The 9,890-nt window shown below is 33.4% G+C and overlaps 1 pseudogene; it reads left to right on the top strand.

Annotated features, from left to right (window-relative positions):
* The first annotated feature begins 1,216 nt into the window (after window positions 1-1,216).
* Window positions 1,217-2,833, top strand: LOC143544793 (putative glycerol-3-phosphate acyltransferase 3 pseudogene; annotated as a pseudogene).
* Window positions 2,834-9,890: the final 7,057 nt, after the last annotated feature.

Consider the following 9,890-nt stretch of genomic DNA (forward strand, 5'->3'; position numbering starts at 1 on the left):
AATGCCACATTACTCAAAAAGGAGCGTTTTGGGCAAGGGGTTGGGCAAACAACAGGTTTGAGGCTTATTTGATTTTCAAAATAGCTTTCTTGCCCAATTAGAAACTTCCAAACTTATCATTCTTTTAAAAATAAACTTTCAATAAATATGAATATTAGTGCAAAAATCACAAACTTTAGTGATGCGGTTAGTGGAACCACTTGTGCCTACGTGGCAATGAAATGCCCACCACTTTGTACGTTTTTAAACCATTACACATGGCTTTATACGTAAAACCATTAAAACAAAGTAGTTGATTAAATCTAACTAAAAGTAAATTAGTTTTTTTAGGTTATCTAGTTCGTCTCCACAAAATCACATCCCTAATTAAGTCTCTGTAGATATGACGACTGAAAATTATTTTCATTTTAACTTTTCAGTTTTCACCACCATGCAAGTTCAAAATATTTTCGTTTTTAATAAAGTAAAACATAACTGTATGATGTTCAAATAATCAGACGGATCTTCGAATAATTTCTAATTGTAACCAATTTGTTAATCTTGTCTCATTGTTAGTGATCACCATCGAATTCCTTTACCTTTTCATACGTCAATATTTCATAATTATATAAAAAAAAGTTAAAAAACTAAGAACATAGGCCATAGGATACGTTGGATGGATATTGGTAATGAAGAGTTTAAGCTAGGTCTTGTAAGATTGTCAGTTCAAATCCAGAGCCCACTAGGGTTTTAGTTCCAGCGTGTGTTACGCCAAAGAGTTCTACTCTTGTGGTGGCACAATAACTGTCAAGTGACAGTCGACGGTATCATTTCCCAGGGGAACACCCAAGCCAAGCTCTGAATCCAGCATGAACCCGGTTAAGACAATATAGTAATGTCAGAATGAAATAACGAAACTCTCCAATTTAAAAAATATAAGAAAGTCGTCGTTAAGAAAAAAAAAAACTTTCCTTTACCGATGTCTTGCAAACAATCCAACCGACCCTTCGTTGACTGGTCAGTACATGACGAAGTCTTCCTATTTTTAATTAATATTATTAACACATACACGTTTTCAAGTCAATTTATATCCCATTACAGTTTCCAGCTAAAAGCATTTATCAGGGCAAGTGTCAACTTCGTAAATATCATAACCTCCAAGTGCTTTTTATCAACTCAACCACTATAAATACTACAACCATTTTCCATAATCCATACCTACAATATCAACAAACAAAAAACTCAAATGGAATTTAAATTCAAAGCTTTGCCTAAACCACTCAAACTCATTCTTTACATAACTCGTGTGCTTCTTAAACTCCATAAAAACCAAACAAAAGCTCTCAAAAGAACCCTAAGCAACACTCATGGATATCACCTCAAGTCACAAACCCTAAATTCTCAAATTGATGCTTCTAATCTTTCACAAAAGACGTTGATCATCGACGTCGAAGAAACCCTTTTGAGATCACCATCCGTGTTTCCATACTTCATGTTGGTTGCGTTTGAATCCGGGAGTTTGATTAGGGCTTTCGTGCTTTTCGCTCTAAGCCCGCTTCTTTTCTTGGTTAATGACGAGTTGTCAGTTAAGGTTATGGTTATGGTTTCGTTTTTTGGCATCAAGAAAGACGGGTTTCGTGTTGGGAGTTCGGTTTTGCCTAAGTTTTTATTGGAAGATGTTGGTGTGGAGGGTTTTGATGTGTTGAGAAGAGGTAAGAAGAAAGTTGGTGTAAGTAAGTTGCCACAAGTCATGGTTGAATGTTGGTTAAAAGATTATTTGGAGTTTGATCATGTTATTGGAAGGGAGTTAAAGGTTTTTGGTGGCCACTTTGTTGGTCTCATGGAAGAAAACAAGAACATTATCAAATATCGAATAAACGAAATGCTAGAACAAGACGATGAAGCGGTTTACTTCTCGAACAAGTCGGTTAAGCGTGATTGGATCGCGTGTGGTAAGGAGGTTTATATGGTTAGCAATGGAGAAAAGAAGGCTTGGAAACTTCTTCCTAGAGAAAGATATCCAAAAGATTTAATATTTCATGACGGAAGATTAGCCTTCCGACCTGAACTACTAAATATGCTGATCATGTTCATGTGGTTCCCTTTTGCCGTACTTTTGTCCATTTTCCGAGCCATTATCGCACTCACCATGGCTTATAATGCATTAATCCCGATCTTAGCTTTCACCGGTTTGCAACTTAAGCTCACAAACAATAACTCAACTCGAGATGTGACGTCTCATGACGATAAACAACATAAAGGTCGTTTATACGTATGCAACCATAGAACTTTACTTGATCCGTTATACCTCTCATTTGGGCTCAAGAAACCATTCGCCGCAGTCACATACAGTCTCAGTAGAATGTCGGAGATCTTATCACCAATCAAAACCGTACGATTAACAAGAGATTGGGAACAAGATGCAAAAACAATGGACAAGATGTTAAAGCTAGGGGACCTTGTGGTTTGTCCTGAAGGGACAACTTGTAGGGAACCATATTTGTTGCGGTTTAGCCCCTTGTTCGCGGAGCTATGCAATCATATTGTCCCGGTTGCATTGGATTGTCATGTGACAATGTTCTTTGGGACAACAGCCGGCGGGTTAAAGTGTTTAGGCCCGTTTTTGTTCATGATGAACCCTAACCCGGTTTACAGAGTTCAGTTTCTAGACCCGATTCATCAGGAGACGTCACGGGCTAGTGAAACACGGTTCGACGTTGCAAATTATGTGCAAAGCGAGATCGGGAACACTTTGGGTTTCGAATGTACGAGGCTTACAAGGAAAGAAAAGTACCTTGTATTGGCTGGTAATGAAGGGTTAGTTTCCACAAGTAACACAAATAATAACCGATGAGCATGTTTCATTGATTAATAATTGAGACACAAGTCAAGTATTTGGAATGATTGAAGTGTTGTTTCTTATATTGTAAAGTATAAATTTGTTGTAGTATTTTTTAGGGTAATATAAGTTGTATATATGTTCATCTGCCTATCAAATATTTTTTTTGAAGTCTTATAAATTCTTATACATAATTTTGTAACTAAATTTATGTTTTGTACAAAGATTTTTTAAAATAAATGAAATGATAAGGTGACAGAAAATGCGTCTAAAACTAATAGAGTATTTATGATCTAGAGCTTCCTGGCGGGACAACATTAGGATATTGCAAAACACACGAAACTAAAACATACATGAAAGCAATAAGGAAACACGAGATTTTAGCGTTGTTCGGTTTATACTAACCTAGGTTATAATAAAAACCCATTTGAGTTGTAAAAACTCTAAAAACTCATTCTCAACCACATGTTTTTAATTAAAGATTAAATCTTGTGGTACACAATTAAAGTTAATAAAAAATATAAAAGTTTATTTATATTTTCTCTCTTATAAAAACATATATAAAAATTACTAAAAAAATATTTTAAAAATAGCAAAACATTTTTTTTATGTTTTCGATGTTTTGTATTAAATGTAACAATATATATTACATATAACCAAAAAAAAAACGATGTTACATAGGGTTTTCACGGGTTTTCTCAACTCAAAATGGTTTTCAAACTATAATTTTCCTATATATATAATGACTAGACTATAATTTGTAACTAGGTAAACTAGGCATCTCGAATAAGTTGGGCTTAGAGCTGGTTGAGACACGCTCATTCCCTCATTTTTTCTTTTTACTTCAATTAAAACCGAACCCAAAACAAGACCTACTGAGCTAACCGACAGTAGATTTTTTTTTCCCCATATATATTAACTTCGTAGGTCCAATTAATTTACTTTGTCAACAACCATATTGTCGGGTCATCTTTCTATAATAAAAGGCTCAGGCTGTTTTTTTTTTCTCTATTTTTTTTACAGTACTCCAATTAACCACCTGCCTAGTTGTTCCATTACCCTACGACCCACAAGTATTATTCCTTTTTTTATATATATTAATATTCGTTCGTAACTTATATGGATTGTAAAGGCTTTGAGCTTTCGTTTTGGGTCTATAAGATGGGGTGAGGCCGGTTGTAAGTACCTAATTAACTAAAGGTTCATATTTTGTTTCTTGTTAACCAAATTATTAACCCTAGTTACCTTCCTATTTAAACAAAACAAACGTAGTATAATTGTAATATTTGCATATTGCCTTAAAGATTAAACCCTAGTTGTTGTTGCACGTGGATGTAGGTCATCTTGGTTAAGCTATGCTAATTTGTTGTTTTCTTTATTCTTTTATCTCTGTGTTTAATAAGTTTGTGCTAGTGTGTTGTGTTGTTTCGTTTCCACATTGCTGTTCCTAACAATCAATATCTGTTTAGTATAGTTAAGCACTATATGATTCGTTAGGTTTGTACATTATAATAAACTATTATATTTATAAGAATTTGAAAATATAATTAATTGAAAAGAAAAAAGAAATGCTGTTGTATTTTATGTGTATAAGTTAAAAAATATAAATATACCAAAACAATAGACCTGACTTTCACATTCTTTTTTCGAGTATCATAATTACAAAATTTAATGTTTGCACCAACCTTTCCTGGTTTTTTTTTTTTGAAACGGCCAACTAAGTAACGCTGGGCACTTCGTACGCGGCCCCCATTGGCTAAAGGTAGCCCGAGCCGGCCACTAGTCCGGAAGGACGAAGCCCCTAGCGGTCCACCGATTGAGGGTTTCCTCGGATAAAACCCGACCACCACGCCCGCCAAACGGCACGACAGTGAGGAGCCGGTAAAACCGGGAGAGATCAGGACTCGAACCCTGGCAAACCAGTGTTATCCCTTATATCTCCCATATAAATTGGTGATAGTGAGGTTTGAACCCCCAACCTCTCACTAATAAAGTGCTCTACCATTAAGCCACATTCAATTTCTTTCCTGGTTTTATTAAATTGAAAATAATTTGCTGTAAAAACTAAAAAGTAATATGTTTCAAACATTTGTTAAACAAAAATCTAATTTTTCTTTTGTTTTTTTATTCGTGTACGTTAAAAAATTCCCATGCAATATATTTAATTAATAGTTTTAGAGCCCATGTCACACACGTGATAATTCAAATTATATAATTATAAGTAAAACAAATAACTACATAACTTATATGAAAAAAAAATGTATTACATCTATACCTGTATCTATACAATGTGTACATAAATTGATTTTATTTATATCACAAAATTATTTTTTTAAATAAACTTAATAAAAAAATGCTCGTGCAAAAACACCTGAGAATATTACTTTCTTTTGAAAAATTAATTCTCGGTGCCATATATGTATAATTGAAAGACTTTTGGTTATGAACCAATTTCGAAATAAAGCTTCTCATATGATAGTAGTTCTAACCACTCAGTCTAAATACAAAAGGAGCGTCACGTTTATTGATATATTTATCAATTTACCACTCATTAAAGGAAAGTAGAACATTAAATTGTAACAATGGATGTTCTTCAAGAGCTATGTTTTTTTAAGCTACACCATGAAAAAGATTTTGATAAGTTTCAGAAGGCTTCTCGACTTTGTCATAATAACAACATAAAAAATAACATGTTAACCCATCCAATTTTGTGAATATTTTGTTTCATTTGAACATAGTTTTTCATGACATGGTTCTCATACAACGTTTGATCACAATTGAAGGAAAAATTAATGTTAACATAAATATTTCAAAATTGATAAAAGTTAGAAACATTAATAGACATGGGGGTGGTATGTCGAAAGTGTTCGTAGTCTTTTCTTAAATTTTAATTCTTGAGGGAAAAAGAGTCAGTTTGCCAAATCCGAAACCTTTTGATTATTTTAAAAAATGCCCTTAAAAATAAATTTTAAACCCGAATCATGTTTAAAATTCTAACTTTCATACTTTTGACATTTAAAAGTCATACAAAGATGTATTAAAATCAAATATTAAGCTAGTTACACGTATGAAAATTAGTTACACATTATAAGGTAGTTACATATATAATGTAAGTAAGCCACACATGCGTAGAACATGCCCAAAATGACTTTTTATATGGTTTAATATTTTTTGTGTAACGTAAAGCAACCATTTAAACAAGTCAGTGCTTGTTAAAGCCCAAAGCTATTAGTTAGTCATACATATATAACTAACTATATATAACTAACTGCAAAGTCACTACTGATCTTTAGTTTCAGTACCGGTTTAGCAACTAGCTACTTTATTTAGTAATTTTTGAAATTCTTTTCCAAATAACTTTTTGCGATCCAACGTGACCCGGTCATGTGGTAGCACTTGTAGAAATCCCACAAGAGGCCTTGACATTGCCGTGCCACTGCTGGAGTGGTGCCTCCTTAGAACCCACCCAATAATCGTGATTATACCAAGCCTAAGAGGTCCTATAACACTGAACCCATAATAACATTGAATGGGCAAACTCAAATCAATATTTATAATGATTTCTTAATTCAATATATAAGTAAATCTCGATCACCCAAATAACCCGACAACACTAAAATCACCAACAAAATAATGAGTTGTAACCAGTTCGATCCGATTCAACTATAATGCATAAAATTACCTTAACACAACGAGCCCTAAAAGTTAAAAAAAAAAAGAAAAAAAATCATGCATAGGGCTAGTCCAATCCTTTTGTTGGCCTAAAACGAAATGAGAATTCAAGACTTTTTTCGAATCTCATTGATGCGAAGCAAAACACTAACCACGAATATTTTTGTTTTTACAAATAAGTTAAAAATCATTTTCATTATTTAGTTTGTATTATTTTTTAACCTTAGTTTAAATTGAAGGCCTAAAATCGTAGATTTAACTTTAGTTAACTCCTAGAGCCGGTCTCGATCATGCATAATATATAGTTTTCTTGATCTACTACATGTATTGACATACGAAATTAATACGTATCGGCCGTTATTAATTTGTCTATAATAATGTGATATTGGGATATCAAATTAATAAATGTTGTGTAGGTGCAAGAAATAATTTTATGTGGCAATAACCGATAACGTGTGGTGTTTATGCATTTTGCGTCGCTCCTAAAGGATTAAATTATTAACGGTATCTTGTCAGCTCCATGAATTCGGGATAAAATCATTGCAAAAGTCAACTACAGTTGCTAGCTTTTGTGGGAACACTACATTTTAATAAATTTACTTAACTAAAAGGATTACCTTTGTAAATATATTAAAGAGATTCACATTTATAAATTTATGGTATTAAAACCACTAGCTAACTTGGTATAGTGGTAAAAATACACGTTTACATCAAATAGTTGTGATCCAAGTCTCATTTGAGACATTAGGTAAAAGGTGAAATAAAAAAATGATCTCTTAAAAAATATATATACATGGTATTCATGTATTATTAAATTAAAACATGGAACTTAAAAATGTAGCTAATGAAACACGGCTAACACATTGTTTGTTGATGATACTTGAGGTTGGATAATTATATAAACACGACATCTTTAATATTCATAACCAATGAAAGATTTACCTAAGGTGTCATCGATAAATTGAACCAAACACGGACCCGGGAGTGGTTATTGTCGTCATCCCACTAATAACAAAGCTATGGTCGGGTCTGAGGAGTGTAACATGTAGACAACCTTACCTCTATCCCGTAGAAATAGAGATGCTGGTTTTGGTGAGACCCCCGGCTCGATAGTAGTTTTGCATGACATAAAGCACATAACATTCAACCATTGGTCGATTGATGCATGTACCATTGTCTTTCGACTATCAACGCCACCACATGATGTCTGATTAACCGTCCGTCACTTTTAATGATATTTTCACGAAACTAGTTAACATCAAAATTAGTACAATTTCACTTTCGCAGCCAAAAAGGCTAACATATAGACATTATATGTATGCGCATGCGCAGATCACAAATAAAACGTAAGACCTGGAGCGGTTATAAACTATTTAATTCATTATTTTAAAAATAAAAAAAAACTCGGTTTTGGGTCCTTGTCGGTATGATATATACTTGTTTGGTTTGTATTTTTGGTACATTAAATTTTTGTTCCTATGTCATTGAATGGCAACTACACGTTGCAAGCTCTAGATATATATATGGTTTATAGGAGTATTTAGTAGCAGGTTAATTTGGCATTTAAAAAAAAAAGTAAAGAATTGGTACTCTCTTTAAATGTTAGGTTCCTTTTTGTTATCGATTTGTAGTATGAATTTATGAATGAAATCACAAATACATTCATAAAAATTTAATAAGCTATCACTTAAGTCGCTAGCTAGAGGGGTATAATTGTATAAACAAGTCAAGTCACTTTGTGGAGCTATTTGAGTTTGGTTTGATAAAAACACGAATTTAATCGAGCTTAAACAAGGTTGAGACCAAGCTCTAGTCTAAAAATAAGTTTGTTTAATGAACAAGCTCGGCCTTACTTGTCATCATCGACTTTGAGAGCCTAAATATACCCATTATCTATATAATTTTTATTTAATATGTATTAATAGAATGTTAATAGCTATATGTAAAATCATGATAAAATAACTAAATAATATATATCATGTTATATAAAAATTATAATAAACAAGTTGAGCTCGTGCCTAAAAAGTATTCACGATCCTAGTTCGAGCTTTAGAATTAAATTTTGAAACAAGTCACATTCGAGCTGAGACGTGCTCGTACCGGGCTCAACTCAACTTGTTTACACCCCTAGACAGGTAGTACATTAGAATGCCAATTAGGGGTGTTCTTCGGGTTTGTTTTTTAGGTTTCGGGTTTGGGTCGGGTTCTTTGAGTTTCAAAGTTTTAATTTTAGACCCGAAACCCAACCCAAATCTCTCACGATTTTTTTCGGGTTCAGGTTATTTGGGTTCGGGTTTTTTCGGGTTGAGTTAATCGGGTTTGGGGTATCTAAGAAAATAAAAAAGTAAAAAAAATTTACAGCGCGAAAACTAAAGCAACATATTATTCTTTACTCGTTATGTAAATAATCAATATAAATAGGCATAACCCGGTAAAGCGACATTTTCTTCTATTACGGTTGTTATTATAAAATATATATAAACAATAAATAGTCGATCAACTATAACAGGTGGAATAGAAACAAGTGGAATATGTAGAGCGTTTCGTATACGGTGTGCATACCCAATAATAATATCATGTTTTTAAACAAAATAATTAATTCGGTATTTTCGGGTTGACCCGAACCTAGAAATCGGATTCAAAAACCAACCCGAATTACTTCGGTTTGTGTTCGGGTTGTCCTTTTCTCGGGTTCGGATTTTTCAGATCGGGTTAGTTTTGGTTCGGGTTCGGGTTTTCTCCGGTTTGATTTCGAGTTTAGGGTAAAAATGAACACCCTAATGCCAATCGTGGGTTGGTTGTGAAAACATATGCAACGATGTCCCAAATAAGGACGCATGTTTATGTAGTAAGCTCAATAATCCATCACCCTCATATTTGACCACTTTTATTGCATTTTCAATTGATTAGAGCTGTTTGAATTTGTAGGAATATTTAGGTCATTTGTTATGACGTAGCAAAAACACGACGAAAAATAAATAAAGTAACTAAAAGTTAGCATGACACGATCGTGCATGCTATAGGCACGAGCGTGTCACTCCAAAGGCTTTGAACTCGAAGCACGAGCCAAGCCAACATGATTCATGGACAAACCTAGACAGGCACGACCATGACTACCTAAGCACACGTACACACATATAGATAGGATTTGCTGACCCATCGTCGTGCTCGTGTATATACATGAACACGCCAATATAATCACTTCAATGCATAAGATTTTTAAGTTTGTCTATATATATGTTTCATTTTGTATTGTACATTAAGCACCCAAACAAAATAATATTAATAGGCAAATGGATATATATACACGTATATAACTTACTTAAAAGAGTATGAACACAAAATATATAGTCTACAATATAAGAATCAAAACTTCAATCCAAATAATTGACGTGTGTCT

The sequence above is a fragment of the Bidens hawaiensis genome, unplaced genomic scaffold (genome assembly GCF_021521415.1).
Source record: "Bidens hawaiensis isolate Kalapana, Puna unplaced genomic scaffold, B.hawaiensis_p1.1 tig00013755_1, whole genome shotgun sequence".
NCBI classification, from domain to species: domain Eukaryota; kingdom Viridiplantae; phylum Streptophyta; class Magnoliopsida; order Asterales; family Asteraceae; genus Bidens; species Bidens hawaiensis.